General features: G+C 39.6%; 1 protein-coding gene across 2 annotated transcripts in view; it reads right to left on the bottom strand.

The window, feature by feature from the left end:
• FHL1 (four and a half LIM domains 1) overlaps positions 1–20,409 on the bottom strand; it is a 64,782-nt gene that overhangs the window by 21,726 nt on the left and 22,647 nt on the right. For both annotated transcript variants that reach the window (NM_001034341.1, NM_001113259.1), the window contains 1 exon segment: positions 20,057–20,132. The gene's annotated coding sequence lies outside the window, so the exon portion shown is untranslated.

Below are 20,409 nucleotides of genomic sequence, written 5' to 3' on the forward strand. Positions count from 1 at the left end.
AAAATAACAAAAACAAACTAATTTTAATTCTCTTCAAGCTGTCTACTCATTTAAGGTCATAAATAAATGCTAAAATATGTTATATAAATGACTACACTGGACAAGGGAGTGGATAGAGAAAAGATGAATTCAGGAACTGTGAAAAAGGACGTTTAATTTGGAAAGTTTTTAGCAAGTGCAAAATCAATTACAAGTTACGTTTGTCAAAGTACATGAAGACAACATTATAAAAGTTAAATTCATTTTAAGCTTCCATTTAATGCACAGAACAGTGAACATTTGGTTGGCTTCATTGTTTTGTAACTCAATGAATGGGCAATAGACATGGAATCAAAAAGCCCGTTTACCTGATCACAAGCCAATTTAATTTTTCTTCCTCATCAGTAAAATGGAGACATGAATACCTGACCTGCCTTCCCTATAGGATTGTTTAAAGAACCAAATTAAATCCTGTGTGTCCAAGTACTATATGAACTGAAAAGTAGTATAAAAAAATCTGGAAAAGAAAAATATATATAAAAATCAGGCTTTGGACCTCAGTAGATAGTGTCTTTTAATTTTTCAAGTGGATTTCATTTTTCACACGACTTAACCAATTTCATAGTAGACACACACATATTTATACACCACTAAAATCTAGTAGCAGAACACTGCGAAAGGACTAGCAAGGATCCTCTTTCTCTCATGTTAGCCCAAAACTTCCAAGGACACAGAATTTAGAAAACAGGCATACGAGTATTCTAGTTTTCCTTAGGGTCTAATTATTTAATCCTCTTGCTATTTCGTTAATATTTGATTCTTTGCAAAGGCACAAGTAGCAGGAAACAAATATATAATAAACAAGTTCCACACAATCTTGGTTCTTTGCTTTGATCTAAAAATCAAAAGCATACTCCTCTGCCTATTTGTAGAGGGTAATTTTAAGTTGCTTTAAGTATGGTTTATCCTTCATTCTTTACAAACAGAACAACTTGGAAAGCTCTCCACAGAAGAAAAAATTAAGCCAAGGTTGGTCAGAAGACTTTTTTTCCCCAGAAAAATTAAATAAAACAAGGAGCACTTTTTATTTGTTGTCAGAGGGCTGGAGATTTAGTAACCACTTGAAGAAGTGAGTTAATCCCTTTGTAACACAGCCAAAACAGGGTTTATTTTCCTACTGTTATGATGGTAACTTAGAACACACAGGACAACAATATCAAATATCAATTCCCTCCAGAGTTGTAACTTTCTAAATGTAGTAATTAGTAATTTGTCAAGATTATCATTCAACATACGAATAATTTCTACAGAGTAATTGTGCCTTGATGCCACTTTCTATATCAAGTCCTCAAATGCTATCAAATATAAACCAGGTACGGTTTTCATGAAAGAAGAGTACAGGTGTTACAGATGGATAAACTGAGATGTTAAAAAGATTAACTGTCTTGCCTTAAGAGAGGGGAGCAAGGGCAAACTAAGAATAGAAGCTCATACTGTCACCTGTCCCCATAAATCTAGAAGCTTTCCACCTTCCTACTAGGTACACAGTCTGATCAATTTCTACGTGGTTTGAACATCTGTTTTGCAGTAAGAAAGTGAAGTTTCTAAACTGTTTGTGGACATGTCGTTTACTCCAGGGTGGCCCTGTACATATGAATGACAGAATATAGAGTATTCATATACAAAACAACAGTTTTCAAACAAAATCAAATCAGGTTAATAGTAATTATTCAAAAACTTGAATTATAACAGAAACTAGACACAGTTTGAAACCTCTCTACTACACCATATACAGTAAATCCGTTTTATTATCAGAGCTTATGAAAGTCTCAGATCAAAGAGCAAGTAAGTAGTAGAGGAATCAAAACCTTTGCAACCTAATAAGTCTCTTCCAAGACCAAAGGGCATTATCCTTTCATGGCGCTAAGGACTTCTAATAGGTTTCAAAGAAGTAGTGTGTCTGTCTCAGGGCATTGCTTAAATTTTTAAAACACCCTATAGGTAATTTTTAAAATCCATGTTCTTCTGACACATTTAAGATATATCTAACCACCCAGTTCTTTACCCATATCCCCAATCCTAACTTTTTATTCTTAAACATTAAATTTTTCTTGGAAGCTTCACAGCTTGGAAGCATCGAAGAGATCTGCTTCTACCCAGGCAACAGCAGCTGGAACTGAAGTGGAAACTGAGGGATTAGCCCCTATAGGGAGGGGGCCCAACTCCTTGGAAATGCTTTTAAGGGCTCTTCAGCCAGCTAACTCAGGAGTGCAAGGGAAGACTTCCAGAAGGAAATATACCCAGCCAACCCTGGGGCCAAGGGAGAGTGTGTGGATGGGATTCTTGGGATTGAGAATAAAAAGAACAACAATGCAGCTTTGCAAGGACAGAGGGCATGCTTTCCACATCAAGGGGGCAAAAGCCACACTGAAAACCTCTCATCTCCATCCCAGTCTCAGTGTTCCCAATTGTAACAAGAGTGTTTCTTAATAATTTGCACTTAACACCTTGACACCAGGGTTTGGGACAGGATCTAGCAGAGAGCAAATTTAGTCCTTAGTTAATTGTTTCCCTGTTTTCCAAATGCAACAGATTTTGTTGGACTGACCAACACTGATGTATTTTTTAAAACACTTTTAAAGATGACATCCTGCCTCTCTGTAAGAACTGGAAGTTATTTGGCTCCTGTCTCAACGATGAAAACAAAATTTACAAGCATACCCCCCCTTCTCTATCAGGGGTCAGCAATGTCTGAGTCACAAAAAAGTCCAGATTTAAAAATAAGCCAGTATTCTTTTCCAACTCCACGCCAGAATTCCAGAAAATGTGCGACTTTTAAAATAAGGCTCCTCATTTTTTTGCCCAGTAAACGTGGGGCATCTATTTGACATCTTCTTTCACGGGACACTATGCCACTTTAGGCATATTTGTATATTGTTCGAAAAGCCAGACTCAAAGTATGTAAAATACATGAACTTACTTGACTGGTGAAATCTACCACATATTCTTGGAAATGCATCCCGAAGTCATTTGGACTGACAGATACAGACAGAGGGATGACTAGATATGTCATCAGACAAGCAGAGTCAAATGCTGATGGGACACTCCAGAGGCTGGGGATACAGGTGTTCTTCACACCATCATTGCAAATTGGAAATCTTCATAATAAAATTTTAGCAGAAAATAAAAATAGATAAGCAAACACTTAAAAACAAATCAACTTCAGTGATAAACAAGGCAGGTACTGGCTTAGACTACAGGCAGAGAATGGGGTCCAACCCAGAACGAAAGGAGCAAAGTGAGTACGGCGTCCTCCAAGTGAAAGAAAGAAGCCAGAGCCACTGTAAGGCTTTTCGAGCATCATCAAAGCAGCCCTGAAAATCTCCTCACGAACTATACTATTGCACCCATACATTTTCAGACTTGTGTTGAACACTTTGAGCTATGGGCCAAGACAGAGAGCTTTCGCAAGGTTCCCTAATCCATTCACACGGCCCCATCTGAGGGATGACACTGGAGCCCGCCTCCAGCCTCTTGACTACCTCTCCCCTTTTATGGTGGTTTCAAGTTGAAAGCAATACTCATCTGTTTCCAGATTCCTAAAGGTACTAGAAAAAAAAAATCTAAATATAACAGATGGATAAGTGCTCACGGTAACTGGAAACCAAAATGTAACTTCAGCTTTTGCAGGCCGATGCCCTAACACATGGCTTTAGTGTAATGGTCTCACTGAAGACCTTTTGTCTTTATTCCCACAACAGAAATATTATCCTGACTTTGATGGATGACAGATAAGTGTTATTCAAAATTTTATTTTAAGCTGACATTAATAACCTTTACTTACTTTAAAGTCATTCAGTAAGTGTTCTTGCGTATGTCAAAATTTTCTATGAAACACAGTTGAGGGTGTCTGTTGCTTTTTTATTGTCTTTAAAATAGTTCGATGCACTTTAAAAATCTAATTTAAATGTTGGTGAAACCTCTGAAACATTTCTGAGTTATAGGGTTCCATGGAATATAATGTGAAAACCAATAGGTTAGAAGGACCCTCTATTTGTGGTCAGTGTTTATAAAATCTACCATCCTTAGGTAATATAAAGAGCCACGGAACCCTCTCAAGATTTTATATAATGCTACCATGCTGGTAACTTCCTGTTTTGGAATCCCTTTCCTCATCACTTATAGTATTTAACTCAAACCTCCTGCCCCACTATCCTCAACACCAATTCTCCAGTTTTACACCTATAAACAAGACCCTCAATTCTTATTTCCTACACGGGCCTTTCAAGTTTCAACACTACAAATAACGTGACCATGTAATGTGGGAGATAAAGGGCAGCAATATAAAGTGCTTTTCACTTGCTGGTGGTGAAAAATAAAAAGTCCCCCGAGTCTGAAAATGGAGCTTATTTCACATTCAACTTACATCTTTTCCTAGCCACCACCAAAGTAAGTGTCAGAATCTTAGCAAATCTGATAGCAGGTCTAAGAATTTCAAAATTGCAACCACATAATGATATGCACGCTGCAGCATCTGAGGGTGAAGTGTATTATATGGACACCTGCAGGTTGCTCTCAGTGAGCATCTGAGCCTACTTTAGTGAATAACACACTATGGATCAGGAATCCCCTAGCCACGTACACTGATACTACATACAAACTCCTCACCAGAATCCACAGAAAAACTCCACTGGTTCTGGGAAAGAAACACTTGGAATATCTTAGGGAATTATTAATTCATACCCCCGAATCAAGTATGGGCTTTCCAGGTGGCACTAGTGGTAAAGAATCCTCCTGCCAGTGTAGGAGACATAAGAGACGTGGATTGGGAAGATCCCCTGGAGGAGGAAATGGCAACCCACTCCAGTATCCCTGCCTAGAGAATCCCATGGACAGAGAAGGCTGGCAGGCCACAGTCCACAGGGTCGTAAAGAGTTGGACACGATTGAAGCAACTTAGCAGGCATGCACAAAGCAGGTATAAAAATGGTCATAACACACACATATCATGTGGATTAAGAGGTTTCCATAGTCTTGGAAAGACCACAAATTCTCACCAAACTACCTAAGGACCACTGCTTTCCTACTTAGGTGAAGAACTGGTACAGAAACTAAATGTTCACCCATCAGATGGAGATCCTTCAGTGAGACATGCTATACAAAGAAGGAATTATCTGGCTGATAGGACAGCAGAATGAGACTATTATCCTAAACACATTTTAATATACGTCATCCTTTTTAAATTTAAATTGATTTCATCCTTAGACCTATTAAAACCAAAGTAAAACATTAAAAATTAAAGACATGAGGAAATAAGCACAGTTCTCCACAGTAGGCTTTCAACACACAAGGATAACATGATGATAATGATGTGGATGTGGATAGTGATGAGGATAAAAGTGCTTGCTATGCTTCCGCAAGCACTGTTAACAGCTTTCGGCCTTGACGTTTTAACTTCTGTAAAAGCTTTGACCTCAGCTATGCTTACTGTACTGACCATAATAAAATGTATATGACTATGATCTTAATCTCATAAATTTTCTAACTTCACAGTTGTAAGACACTTGAGCAAGGTTTCAACCCCAGAACTTATGAGTATCCAACATTCGTCTCACAAGTATGGATTTCTTTCACCAGTGAACATCTGTTGTTGGCTTCTCAAGTCTCTGTACTATTAATAGAAGAGTTGATGATGGAGAAAACCTTAAAACAACTTCCATATCCATTGAGTTTTATGATGTTAAACAATTGTAATAAAAACATTAAGTATTCACAAGTTCCTATCAGACTTGAACTGAACTTGATGACAGACTTTAACACTAATATTTTATTGAGGAATAAGGATGTAAGGGCACTTAAGTCGCTTATCTTGTCTCAGTCTTTGTACAGTCCTCATGAATCATTTACTAATTCCTTTGCTTGGTTTTAAAGAAAATTAACACATGTGAGTTTGTTCCTAGAGAAGATGAAAGGACTTGCAAATAGATAAATTATCCATGAGTAAACTAACACACTATACACTAGCATTAAATATGGCACTGACTCGATTTGTGATATATTATTAAATTTCCTAAAACTGAAGTATCTTTCTTGTAAGTCTCAAAGTATCATACAGAAGAGGATAAAAAGTTTTACGAAATGATTTGAACCAACTTCAAGTTCAAGATGGTTTGACTCTACCTACCTCACTGTTCAGAGATCCATGTTTTCATTTCACATCATTTGGGTATGGACAGAGCACTAGATTTGAATTCCAATGTCCAAACCTGACTTCTTCTGTGGGAATCCCAGTCAAATCTAACCTTTCTAGTTTAATACATTTGAACTCTGAAATATGGTTTCAACATTTCTATGCATGGAGACTTGGAATGATGTAATAGATAAAGGAGATACTTTTTTAAAATAAAAAATTATAATATCCAATCAATGTTCCAATTGATTTAATATTCTTAGAAAAGATTCACTTTTAAAAAGTTCTCACTGAAAGTTAATTCACATTAACAATACTTTATTTTAATTGAAAAAAAGTATTTCCTGGGGCCAATGGTAATGTTGCACATGTTTACGTGTGTATGTGTATGTTTATCTAAAAGACTTCACTTTCTCTACAAGTGCTCCATGAACTCTGATTGAACATGGCAGAAGAATCGAAGACTCTGGAGATACCACTTTTCCAGAGTCCAATTCGGACACTTTCTCTAAGTGAGGCAGTTTCTCTCTTATGGTAAAAATGAATTCTCTCTATATCAGAGGCTGGGAAAGTCAAGAGATGTACAAGAGGTCAAAATTAAGTCCATTAAATCCCAGCCCTGGATTTAGTCACCATGGAGACAGGGGAGATAAATAAACCAGCAACCTTAACAAATGTGCTGCACCTTTGCCAGACATCTCTCTGACTTTACCGTTATTTTTACTTAAGTATCTTTCAGTCCAAACATAACTGACGATGAAGACTATGAAACCAAACAGAACGAGGCCCAAAAGAAATAGGAATGCTCATGCCGGCAAAGGGCAGGCAAAGAGTCAACAGCAGCCCCCCTCAGCAGTGTGCTCTCTGTTCCCCTTGAAAAACGATTGCAACACGAAGCTCCAGAGGCAATGACATATGGGGAAAATATGTGGCCCTACAGCCAGAGGAAACCATGTCAAAAAAGAAAAACAGACATGAAGTAACTGACCTAATTAAAGGAGAAAAGTATACTGAGAGCAGGGAGACGGGAACACAGCTGGAGGGGAGGGGGCGCTGTGAGAAGCTCAGGACACTGAGGTGGGGTTTAGCTGCTTCTTTGATGGAAACCAGGAGCTGAAACGGGTGCTGCCCTTCATCATGGCTCCCCTGCAGTGAACACAGAATCCAGACACGTGAAGGTCCACCCCCGGGCCTGCTGCACACCAATGGGAAGCTCTGAGACAGACAGTTACACCTTGTCACGTGGGACACCAAGATGCCTTGCCACAGACCACAGGAAGAAAAGGGGGAGGCCTGGGATGGTGGAATGAAGCAAGCAAGAAGGAACCAGACTATCAGAGCTTGGCACTCAGGTGCTGGGCAGGAGTCTTCACTGTGTTTCACAATTATGTACTAAACACCTACTGTGTGATCAATGGACACATCACTGCTTGTGATATGGCGTTGACTTAAGAGGTAAAAGCTGAAGACTCTCAACGTCTAACGTGTCCCAACAGGATAACAACACAAATAAAACTCAGAGTGCTACTTACATTTGTCCAGGTGCCTTCTAGTTCTTCTCCATATGTACATGTCACTTGACAAGGTTATAACTACAGCAGATATACCATTTTGCATTCTACATTTTTAATCAGGTTGTATTATACAAATTCTTTCATACTGCTTTGCAAGTGTCAAAATTTTAATTTTGAACAGATACATGGAATTCCACTACTTAGAAGTATCATAATTATTTATCTAAAACTATTTGTTGAATAAATGAACCATTTCTCTAATGCTGGATGTTTAAATTCTAATTTTTGTCCTTATAAACAACACTGTGATGAATATCCATAACATACAGCTTTTTTCTTTTCTTAGAACAGCTTGTTTCTTAGGACACATTTCCCCCAGATAGGATTACTGGATCAAGGGGTACCAATCTTTATGACTTTTGCCATATATTGCCAAATAATGTTCCAAAAAAGCTTTTTACCAACTTACAATGTTACCAGCAATGAGTAAGTGTTTACTGGTTCCAAGGTAACCATAGTAGCATCAGGTTTTCTTTTTGTTTTTGTTGACTTAACAGATGAGAAATGTACCTCGTTGCTATTTGAATATGCTCATCTTTGCACATCTGTGATGCTGAACATTTTTCCATGTGTTCATTTACTTTGTGATAGAACGTGAATGTCTTTTACCCATCTCCCTACTGGAGAATTCATTTAGCCAACAGAGATGGAGACTCTCTGATATGTCAGGCCTTACAATCTATATGAACTCCGTGCACAATATGGAAACCAATTATCCTGTCATATTTACTACCAACTCTTCCTGGCCTGTTTCCCTTTTCAATATTTTGCCCCAGCTCTACTGAAGCACAATGACAAAAACTGTACATATTTAAGGTATACAATACAACGTGATGGCTTGACATGCATACCCTGTGAAAAGACTATTGCTATCAAGTCAGCACCTCAGTTACCACTCTGTCTCTGTGTGGTGAGAATGCTTAAGATCTAGTCTGTCAGTCCATTTTTATCTATTTGATTCCATTGACCTCTTCCTTTCTGAGATCTATCAATTGTTTTTTGTGGCCATGTGGCACAGTTTGCAGGATCTTAATTCCCCAACCAGGGATTGAACTTGGGGCCAGAGCAGTGTAGCATGGAGTCCCAACCACTGGACCACCAGGGCAGTCCCCAGAGTTTGATCACCGTATAGTTTACAAGGTTATCATATTTCCAGGGATTTGATAATTACGCTATTTTCTGTGGTCTTCTTTAGAAGTTTCTATAAGAGTCTCATAAATATATCCTGTAATTATAAAATTCAAAGCTTCAATTTCTACTTCATGATTTGTGACCTTTAACATATCTCGCTCTTTCAACAGAAGCACTTAGTTTAAAAAACAAGATATAAAATAAAAGATGGGGCTTCCTCATGGTCCAATGGCTAGGAATTCACTTGCCCAGTGCAGGGGGCCTGGGTTCGATCCCCAGTCACAGAGTGAGATCCACAACTAAAAGTTCACATGCCAAAACAAAGATGTGGTACTGATGCTCCTGCTCTGAATCAGGTCCCATCAGAAGTTACCCCTCCTATCAGATGTTTACCCTCAACCCTTTTAAGGTATTCCCTTCAAATGAGCATCACCTAGTATGCACTTGAAAATTCACACACTGCTATTTTGAGAGGAAGGATGGCTCTAACTTTGTAGTCGCAATAGCGCAATAGACCTGGGGTTGAAAAGTCACATGTGTGTAAAAGCCAAGCAGGTCTTACAAAATAGTAAGACATTCAGATAATGGCACCCGACCCTTGTCCTTAGTGTCAAGGAGATAACAGAGTGGTGGACACTGTGGCAAGTTTCAGAGCTCATGTTCTATCTAAAGATACAGCAGCTATTTGGCTCCAGCCTAGCATTGCTCAACAGGAATGCAGGCTCGATGCTGCCAGATCTTCTGATATTTCAAGAGAAGATGAAAATCTGGATTTTTTTAAAAAATGTGAAATCTCTCAATTTCTAAATGATTGGCAATTCACTTAAAATTTTAAAAGAACACCTCTGTGTGCCAGATCCAGCCCACCAGCTTGAGACCTTGGCTCTAGACAGAAGATTTCCAAAGTCTTTAAGCCTGTGTGACCCATCTGGGCTGCTTTTCCTGCTTACTACTAGTGCACCAAGAAGAGAGGTCACATGAATAGACATGGTACGAATCAAATCACCATGACTACTACTCTTACAAATTTTGTTTTGTGAATATTAAAAACTGCCAAATCGATAATGAAAGTGACCATATGTCAATCATATAAATATTTCCTAGAAGTCAAATTAATGCTTCCTTAATTGACAAAATAATCTCTACTACAAAAACTAACACAGAGAATACCCAGCTCAAGTATGCATTAAGAATTACATTGTATTCAAGTTTTTGTTCCAAGTAATTCCATACCTATTGGGCAGCCAAAGAGAACAAATTCAAGTTCTTCAATTATAAAGCTTACCTGTGAAAAATGCTGTGCTAAACATAAAACAGGATACATTATCATTAAAGAAACATAAAATATATCCTCATGTGGAAACTGCAAAGTCCATTTTCCTTAACTGTCCAGTTTTTCCAAATAACTTTTAAAAACAAGAATGTGAAATACAGTTACATTTGTTTTCATTTTGGGGGCATTTGGGTCCCAGACACAGCTGCACATGCTCATATGGAGGTGACATAATTCACCAGCTCAAGGAGCAAACTGGAGATGGCGACTTTGGTTTGCACCCCTGAACCCATACTGGTCTACTCAATGCTGGGCAATTTATTTTAAAAAGGAAAATCAAGCTTTAGCTTCCTCATTTGCAGAAGGGAAAATAATCCAGGGATGTCCTACCCTTGAAGACTATTAAACCAAAATGTGTCATTCTTTTTGTTTTGCTCACTCTTATATTCCTGATCCAGTCCACAGAAGGGCTGAATGAATGAATAAAAGAAAGGAAAACACATCAACACATCATAAGACACCACAACATCGTGACCGTTGAGCTATTACTTTAAAATCAATGCCACAGATTTCTGTCACAGTGAAGCAGAACTTAATGCATTCTATTTCATTAACTCACTTGAGAAGTTCACTGCTCTCAAAGAAAACCCAAAGATGTTACGTTTTAGTCAAAGATGTCATCCAGGGAATTGTTAATATCAGAAAACCACTTCAAATATGCCTTCACAGGACTTAAACTAAAATGTTCCATTTTAAGAATACAGTCTTGTACACATAGTTTCTACTGAAGTTTTCTTACTGACAAAGTTTGTCAGGGCTGCAAACTACAGTGGAAGTGGTAAGGGCAAAAAATGTATCTGATAGGCCAAGTTTCACCTGGCCAGCATTTCCAACTCAGTTGATGGGAGGATGTTTTTAGCTTTTCTGTGTATGTCCGTAAACAATCCAGTGTCTGTTTCTGTGGAAAAATAAAAGCAAGACCTGTGAAAGGGCACAGAGCAAAAACCTTGGCTCCTTAAACAGAGCTTTTCAACTGCCCTAGGGCTCCTTGGAGGAGAAGAGTTGCAGCCTCCTACATGAGCCAAGGCAGTTCTGGTTTGGTGTTCTCTACTGTGGATGTGACTGGTGATAGAAGCAAGGTCTGATGCTGTAAAGAGCAATATTGCATAGGAACCTGGAATGTCAGGTCCATGAATCAAGGCAAATTGGAAGTGGTCAAACAGGAGATGGCAAGAGTGAACGCCAACATTCTAGGAATCAGCGAACTGAAATGGACTGGAATGGGTGAATTTAACTCAGATGACCATTGTATCTATTACTGCGGGCAGGAATTCTTAGAAGAAATGGAGTAGCCATCATGGTCAACAAAAGAGTCTGAAATGCAGTACTTGGATGCAGTCTCAAAAACGACAGAATGATCTCTGTTCGTTTCCAAGGCAAACCATTCAATATCACGGTAATCCAAGTCTATGCCCCAACCAGTAACGCTGAAGAAGCTGAAGTTGAATGGTTCTATGAAGACCTACAAGACCTTCTAGAACTAATACCCAAAAAAGATGTCCTTTTCATTATAGGGGACTGGAATGCAAAAGTAGGAAGTCAAGAAACACCTGGGGTAACAGGCAAATTTGGCCTTGGAATATGGAATGAAGCAGGGCAAAGACGAATAGAGTTTTGCCAAGAGAACGCACTGGTCATAGCAAACACCCTCTTCCAACAACACAAGAGAAGACTCTACACATGGACATCACCAGATGGTCAACACCGAAATCAGATTGATTATATTCTTTGCAGCCAAAGATGGAGAAGATCTATACAAGTCAGCAAAAATAAGACTGGGAGCTGACTGTGGCTCAGATCATGAGCTCCTTATTGCCAAATTCAGATTTAAACTGAAGAAAGTGGGGAAAACCATTAGACCATTCAGGTATGACCTAAATCAAATCCCTTATGATTATACAGTGGAAGTGAGAAATAGATTTAAGGGACTAGATCTGATAGAGTACTGGATGAACTATGGACGGAGATTCGTGACATTGTACAGGAGACAGGGATCAACATCATCCCCATGGAAAAGAAATGCAAAAAAGCAAAATGGCTGTCTGTGGAGGCCTTACAAATAGCTGTGAAAAGAAGAGAAGTGAAAAGCAAAGGAGAAAAGGAGATACAAGCATCTGAATGCAGAGTTCCAAACAACAGCAAGAAGAGACAAGAAAGCCTTCCTCAGCAATCAATGCAAAGAAATAGCAGAAAACAACAGAATGAGAAAGACTAGAGATGTCTTCAAGAAAATTAGAGATACCAAGGGAACATTTCATGCAAAGATGGGCTTGATACAGACAGAAATGGTATGGACCTAACAGAAGCAGAAGATATTAAGAAGAGGTGGCCAGAATACACAGAAGAACTGTACAAAAAAGACCTTGACGACCCAGATATTCACGATGGTGTGATCACTCATCTAGACCCAGACATCCTGGAATGTGAAGTCAAGTGGGCCTTAGTAAGCATCACTATGAACAAAGCTAGTGGAGGTGATGGAATTCCAGTTGAGCTATTTCAAATCCTGAAAGATGATGCTGTGAAAGCGCTGCACTCAATATGCCAGCAAAGTTGGAAAACTCAGCAGTGGCCACAGGACTGGAAAAGGTCAGTTTTCATTCCAATCCCAAAGAAAGGCAATGCCAAAGAGTGCTCAAACTACCACACAATTGCACTCATCTCACACGCTAGGAAAGTAATGCTCAAAATTCTCCATGCCAGGCTTCAGCAATATGTGAATCGTGAACTTCCAGATGTTCAAGCTGGTTTTAGAAAAGGCAGAGGAACCAGAGATCAAATTGCCAACATCCGCTGGATCATCGAAAAAGCAAGAGAGTTCCAGAAAAACATCTATTTCTGCTTTATTGACTATGCCAAAGCCTTTGACTCTGTGGATCACAATAAACTGTGGAAAATTCTGAAAGAGATGGGAATACCAGACCACCTGACCTGCCTCTTGAGAAACCTATATGTAGGTCAGGAAGCAACAGTTAGAACTGGACATGGAACAACAGACTGGTTCCAAATAGGAAAAGGAGTACGTCAAGGCTGTATATTGTCACCCTGCTTATTTAACTTCTATGCAGAGTACATCATGAGATACGCTGGGCTGGAAGAAGCACAAGCTGGAATCAAGATTGCCAGGAGAAATATCAATAACCTCAGATATGCAGATGACACCTCAGTTACGGCAGACAGTGAAGAGGAACTAAAAAGCCTCTTGATGAAAGTGAAAGAGGAGAGTGAAAAAGTTGGCTTAGAGTTCAACATTCAGAAAAGGAAGATCATGGCATCTGGTCCCATCACTTCATGGGAAATAGATGGGGAAACAGTGGAAACAGTGTCAGACTTTTTTTGGGGGCTCCAAAATCACTGCAGATGGTGATTGCAGCCATGAAATTAAAAGACGCTTACTCATTGGAAGGAAAGTTATGACCAACCTAGACAGCATATTAAAAAGCAGAGACATTACTTTGCCAACAAAGGTCCACCTAGTCAAGGCTATGGTTTTTCCAGTGGTCATGTATGGATGTGAGAGTTGGACTATGAAGAAGGCTAAGCCCCAAAGAATTGATGCTTTTGAACTGTGGTGTTGGAGAAGACTCTTGAGAGTCCCTTGGACTGCAAGGAGATCCAACCAGTCCATTCTAAAGGAGATCAGTCCTGGGTGTTCTCTGGAAGGACTGATGCTAAAGCTGAAACTCCAATACTTTGTCCACCTCATGCGAAGAGTTGACTCATTGGAAAAGACTGATGCTGGGAGGGACTGGGGGCAGGAGGAGAAGGGGACGACAGAGGATGAGATGGCTGGATGGCAACACCGACTCAACAGACATGAGTTTGGGTGAACTCCGGGAGTTGGTGATGGACAGGGAGGCCTGGCGTGCTGTGATTCATGGGGTCACAAAGAGTCGGACACGACCGAACTGACTGTGGTAAGACCTAAAGCTTTATTTGAGGACAGGATTTTATCATTTAAAAAAAAGTTTGAAAACAACCCTTCTGGATAAAGGCTGGGGCTGATAGTAACGCCAGGACTTTAACCTTAAAATGGAAGAGTTGATCATAGCTGGCAGCTGAGAGAAACAGGGAAGGATCTCTGACTACCACTATAACTGATGAAATTGATCAAATTCAGATTAAACATTTCTAAAAAGCTGTCCTACTTGTTCACTCTTTAGGGTTTAATATCTTTAAGCTAAGCTAAGCTAAGTTGCTTCAGTCGTGTCCGACTCTGTGCGACCCCATAGACGGCAGCCCACCAGGCTCCCCCGTCCCTGGGATTCTCCAAGCAAGAACACTGGAGTGGGTTGCCATTGCCTTCTCCAATACATGAAAGTGAAAAGTGAAAGTGAAGTCACTCAGTCGTGTCCGACTCAGCGACCCCATGGATTACAGCCTACCAGGCTCCTCCATCCATGGGATTTTCCAGGCAAGAGTACTGGAATGGGGTGCCAGGCTTCATATTTTCTATCTAGGGTTTAATATATTTAAAAATCTCTGACAAATATTAAAAGCAGCAAGGGAAAAACAACAAATAACACACAAGGGGATTCCCATAAGGATAACAGCTGATCTTTCTACAGAAACTCTTCAGGCCAAGAGGGAATGGCAGGACATACTTAAAGTGATAAAAGAAAATAACCTAGAGCCCAGATTACTGTACCAAGCAACGATCTCCTTCAAATATGAAGGAGAAATCAAAAGCTTTTACAGACAAGCAAAAGCTGAGAGAATTCAGCACCACCAAACCAGCTCTCCAACAAATGCTAAAGGATCTTCTCTAGACAGAAAACACAGAAAGGGGGTATCAACTCAAACCCAAAACAACAAAGTAAATGGCAACGGGACTATACTTATCAATAATTACCTTAAATGTAAATGGGTTGAATGCCCCAACCAAAAGACAAAGACTGGCTGAATGGATACAAAAACAAGACCCCTATATATATTGTCTACAAGAGACCCACCTCAAAACAAGGGACACATACAGATTGAAAGTGAAGGGCTGGAAAAAGATATTCCACACAAATAGAGACCAAAAGAAAGCAGGAGTAGCAATACTCATATCAGATAAAATAGACTTTAAAACAAAGGCTGTGAAAAGAGACAAAGATGGATACTGCATAATGATCAAAGGATCAATCCAAGAAGAAGATATAACAATTACAAATATATATGCACCCAACATAGGAGCACCACAATATGTAAGACAAATGTATGAAAGGGGAAATTAACAGTAACACAATAGTAGTGGGAGACTTTAATACCCCACTCACACCTATGGATAGATCAACTAAACAGAAAATTAACAAGGAAACACAAACTTTCATTAAATGATACAACAGACCAGCTAGACCTAATTGATATCTAGGGACATTTCACCCCAAAACAATGAATTTTACCTTTTTCTCAAGTGAATACAGAACCGTCTCCAGGACAGATCACATCCTGGGCCATAAATCTAGCCTTGGTAAATTCAAAAAAATTGAAATCATTCCAAGCATCTTTTCTGACCACAATGCAGTAAGATTAGATCTCAATTACAGGAGAAAAACTATTAAAAATTCCAACATATGGACGCTGAACAACACGCTGCTGAATAACCAACAAATCACAGAGGAAATAAAAAAAGAAATCAAAATATGCATAGAAATGAATGAAAATGAAAACACAACAACCCAAAACCTGTGGGACACTGTAAAAGCAGTGCTAAGGGGAAGGCTCATAGCAATACAGGCATACCTCAAGAAACAAGAAAAAAGACAAATAATCTAACTCTACACCTAAAGCAACTAGAAAAGGAAGAAATGAAGAACCCCAGGGTTAGTAGAAGGAAATAAATCTTAAAAATCAGGGCAGAAATAAATGCAAAAGAAACAAAAGAGACCACAGCAAAAATGAACAAAGCCAAAAGCTGGATCTTTGAGAGGATAAACAAAATTGACAAACCATTAGCCAGACTCATCAAGAAACAAAGGAGAAAAACCAAATCAATAAAATTATAAGTGAAAATGGAGAGATCACAACAGACAACACAGAAATACAAAGGATCATAAGAGACTACTATCAGCAATTATATGCCAATAAAATGGACAACTTGGAAGAAATGGATAAATTCTTAGAAAAGTACAACTTCCCAAAACTGAACCAGGAAGAAATAGAAAATCTGAACAGACCCATCACAAGCACTGAAATTGAAACTGTAATCAGAAATCTTCCAGCAAACAAAAGCCCTGGTCCAGACGGCTTCACAGCTGAATTCTACCAAAAATTTAGAGAAGAGCTAACAGCTATTCTACTCAAACTCTTCCAGAAAATTGCAGAGGAAGGTAAACTTCCAAACTTATTCTATGAGGCCACCATCACCCTAATATCAAAACCTGACAAAGATCCCACAAAAAAAAAACACTACAGGCCTATATCACTGATGAACATAGATGCAAAAATCCTTAACAAAATTCTAGCAATCAGAATCCAACAACACATTAAAAAGATCATACACCATGACCAAGTGGGCTTTACCCCAGGGATGTAAGGATTCTTCAATATCCACAAATCAATCAATGTAATACACCACATTAACAAATCGAAAAATAAAAGCCATATGATTATTTCAATAGATGCAGAGAAAGCCTTTGACAAAATTCAATGTCCATTTATGATAAAAACTCTCCAGAAAGCAGGAATAGAAGGAACATACCTCAACACAATAAAAGTTATATAGGACAAACCCACAGCAAACACTATCCTCAATGGTGAAAAATTGAAAGCATTTCCCCTAAAGTCAGGAACAAGACAAGGGTGCCCACTCTCACCACTAATATTCAACATAGTTTTGGAAGTTTTGGCCATAGCAATCAGAGCAGAAAAAGAAATAAAAGGAATCCAGACTGGAAAAGAAGAAGTAAAACTCTCACTGTTTGCAGATGACATGATCCTCTACATAGAAAAGCCTAATGACTCCATGAGAAAATTACTAGAGCTAATCAATGAATATAGTAAAGCTGCAGGATATAAAATCAACACACAGAAATCCTTTGCATTCCTATACACTAACAATGAGAAATCAGAAAGAGAAATTAAGAAAACAATTCCATTCACCACTGCAACGAAAAGAATAAAATACTTAGGAATATCAATGAAGTCAACCACTTCAGTCAGTTTTTACAAGTCAACCACTTGTAAAAGAATGAAACTAGAACACTTTCTAACATTATACACAAAAATAAACTCTAAATGGATTAAAGATCTAAACATAATACCAGAAACTATAAAACTCCTGGAGGAGAACATAGGCAAAACACTCTCCGACATAAGTCACAGCAGGATCCTCTATGACCCACCTCCCAGAATATTGGAAATAAAAGCAAAAATAAACAAATGGAACCTAATTAAAATTAAAAGCTTCTGCACAACAAAGGAAACTTTAAGCAAGGTGAAAAGACAGCCTTCAGAATGGGAGAAAATAATAGCAAATGAAGCAATGGACAAAGAATTAATCTCAAAAATATACAAGCAACTCCTGCAGCTCAATTCCAGAAAAATAAACGACCCAATCAAAAAATGGGCCAAAGAACTAAGCAGACATTTCTCCAAAGAAGACATACAGATGGCTAACAAACACATGAAAAGATGCTCAACATCACTCATTATCAGAGAAATGCAAATCAAAACCACTATGAGGTACCATTCCACACCAGTCAGAATGGCTGCTATCCAAAAGTCTACAAGCAATAAATGCTGGAGAGGGTGTGGAGAAAAGGGAACCCTCTTACACTGTTGGTGGGAATGCAAACTAGTACAGCCACTATAGAGAACAGTGTGGAGATTCCTTAAAAAAACTGGAAATAGAACTGCCTCATGATCCAGCAATCCCACTGCTGGGCATACACACCGAGGAAACCAGAATTGAAAGAGACACGTGTACCCCAATGTTCATCGCAGCACTGTTTATAATAGCCAGGACATGGAAGCAACCTAGATGTCCATCAGCAGAAGAATGGATAAGAAAGCTGAGGTACATATACACAATGGAGTATTACTCAGCTGTTAAAAAGAATGCATTTGAATCAGGTCTAATGAGGTGGATGAAACTGGAGCCTATTATACAGAGTGAAGTAAGTCAGAAAGAAAAACACCAATACAGTATACTAACACATATATATGGAATTTAGAAAGATGGTAATGATAACCCTATATGCGAGACAGCAAAAGAGATACAGATGTATAGAACAGTCTTTTGGACTCTTTGCGGGAGAGGGCAAGGGTGGGATGATTTAGGAGAATGGCATCGAAACCTGTAAATTATCACATGTGAAATGAATCGCCAGTCCAGGTTCGATGCACGATACAGGATGCTCGGGGCTGGCGCACTGGGATGACCCAGAGGGATGGTATGGGGAGGGAGGTGGGAGGGGGGTTCAGGATGGGAACATGTGTACACCCGTGGCAGATTCCTGTTGATGTGTGGCAAAACCAGTACAATATTGTAAAGTAATTAGCCTCCAATTAAAATAAATACAGTATACTAACACATTTATATGGAATTTAGAAAGATGGTAACAATAACCCGGTGTACGAGACAGCAAAAGAGACACCGATGTATAGATCAGTCTTATGGACTCTGTGGGAGAGGGAGAGGGTGGGGAGATTTGGGAGAATAGCATTGAAACATGTATAATATCATGTATGAAACGAGTCGCCAGTCCAGGTTCGATGCACGGTACTGGATGCTTGGGGCTGGTGCACTGGGACGACCCAGAGGGAGGCAGGGGGAGGGAGGAGGGAGGAGGGTTCAGGATGGGGAATGAGGGTATATCTGTGGCGGATTCATTTCGATATTTGGCAAAACTAATACAATATTGTAAAGTTTAAAAATAAAATAAAATTAAAAAAAAAAATCTCTGGAGAACTCTGTATCAAATAGATGTAACAAAGGCTACTACCCTAACTGAAATGACAGGCCCTATACTGCATGTGGGACAGAGCATGGAACTGGGCGGGGTGGAGGGGAAGGCAGAAATGCAGCAACCTTTTGAATGGATGAAACTAGAAATCCTGAGTGGTCTGGTGCCAGCAAATGTTACTACCACTCTTATAAACACAAGGAGACTGGGGTCCAAAGAGCAGCAAGACTGTGGCTCCGTACACTGTGCCTAGATGAACTGTCTTACAGAGTTCCTTGTTCCAGTTTTTGCAAAGGTGAACATCCCCTATCTCTCAAAAAAGACAGAAAAGAGTAACCTGGCATCATCACAGAGTCTCCAGAAGCTGCCAAAGCTACTAGGACTAGGCGGATGGAGGATGCCTCTCCAGGGTATGTGAAATGGAAGGACTGGCCTTGCCCGGCTGCTCACACCCACGCGGCTGCGCTCAGAACTTCAGTTCCTCAGAAGATGATCTGCCAACCACATTAAGGTGACCCCACGGAAATGCTCCAAATTGGTAGACTGTGAGCGGCTGCCCCACACCTTGGCTCAGCTCACCCCAGGCCTGAAGAGTCCTGACAGCTGACTGGGCGGCCCAGGAGCTGCTCCACGCAGCTTTCCTGTTCCCTACCATCCACAGGGTGCCAGAGGCAGATCTGTAGCCTCAGGCCGACCTTCTAACTATTCTGCTGTGCTTGGCACATTCACTTCTCATGCCCCCAAATTAAAAGCAAATGAGATGTTTTCACCCTTGAAAAGGCAATCCCCAGAGACCTCGTATCTAGGTAAGCAGTGACATTGGTCAGCTCAATTAAAACAAACGCGCTTAAAATTCTACCACACAGATAAGATTTCTGGACAGTGTTGATGCGAACGCCACACACCAGAAGGGTGGAGACTGGGTGTAATAATGTGTGGCAATTGGGGAAAAACGTTACCTCACAGTGGTATGTGCAGAACGGGATGTATTCGGGTGAGGCGCGGGACACCGCTAACAACCACCTCTGGATGTGCCTAAGTTAGGAAAAAAATGAGAAGGCAAGAGGTCAAGTTACCTTTTCAGGAGAAAAGCTAGAAGTTTCTTAAAAAAAAAAAACAAAAAACCCTCACGATCCAAAAGTCAACTTCCTTTGAAATGGCTCACGATAACACCTTCTTCTCTGTATTTACAACTCTTGAAGTTAAGGAAAACTGCCAAGATGTTCTGACCCTATTTCCCCAAATGTCTGTTTATCATATAACATTTGCACCGGCACATGGATACTGGCCCCCTCATTATCAAGCTGTATTA

This window comes from Bos taurus, unplaced genomic scaffold, assembly GCF_002263795.3.
Source record: "Bos taurus isolate L1 Dominette 01449 registration number 42190680 breed Hereford unplaced genomic scaffold, ARS-UCD2.0 Super-Scaffold_1723_ScbfJmS_2085, whole genome shotgun sequence".
Taxonomy (NCBI): domain Eukaryota; kingdom Metazoa; phylum Chordata; class Mammalia; order Artiodactyla; family Bovidae; genus Bos; species Bos taurus.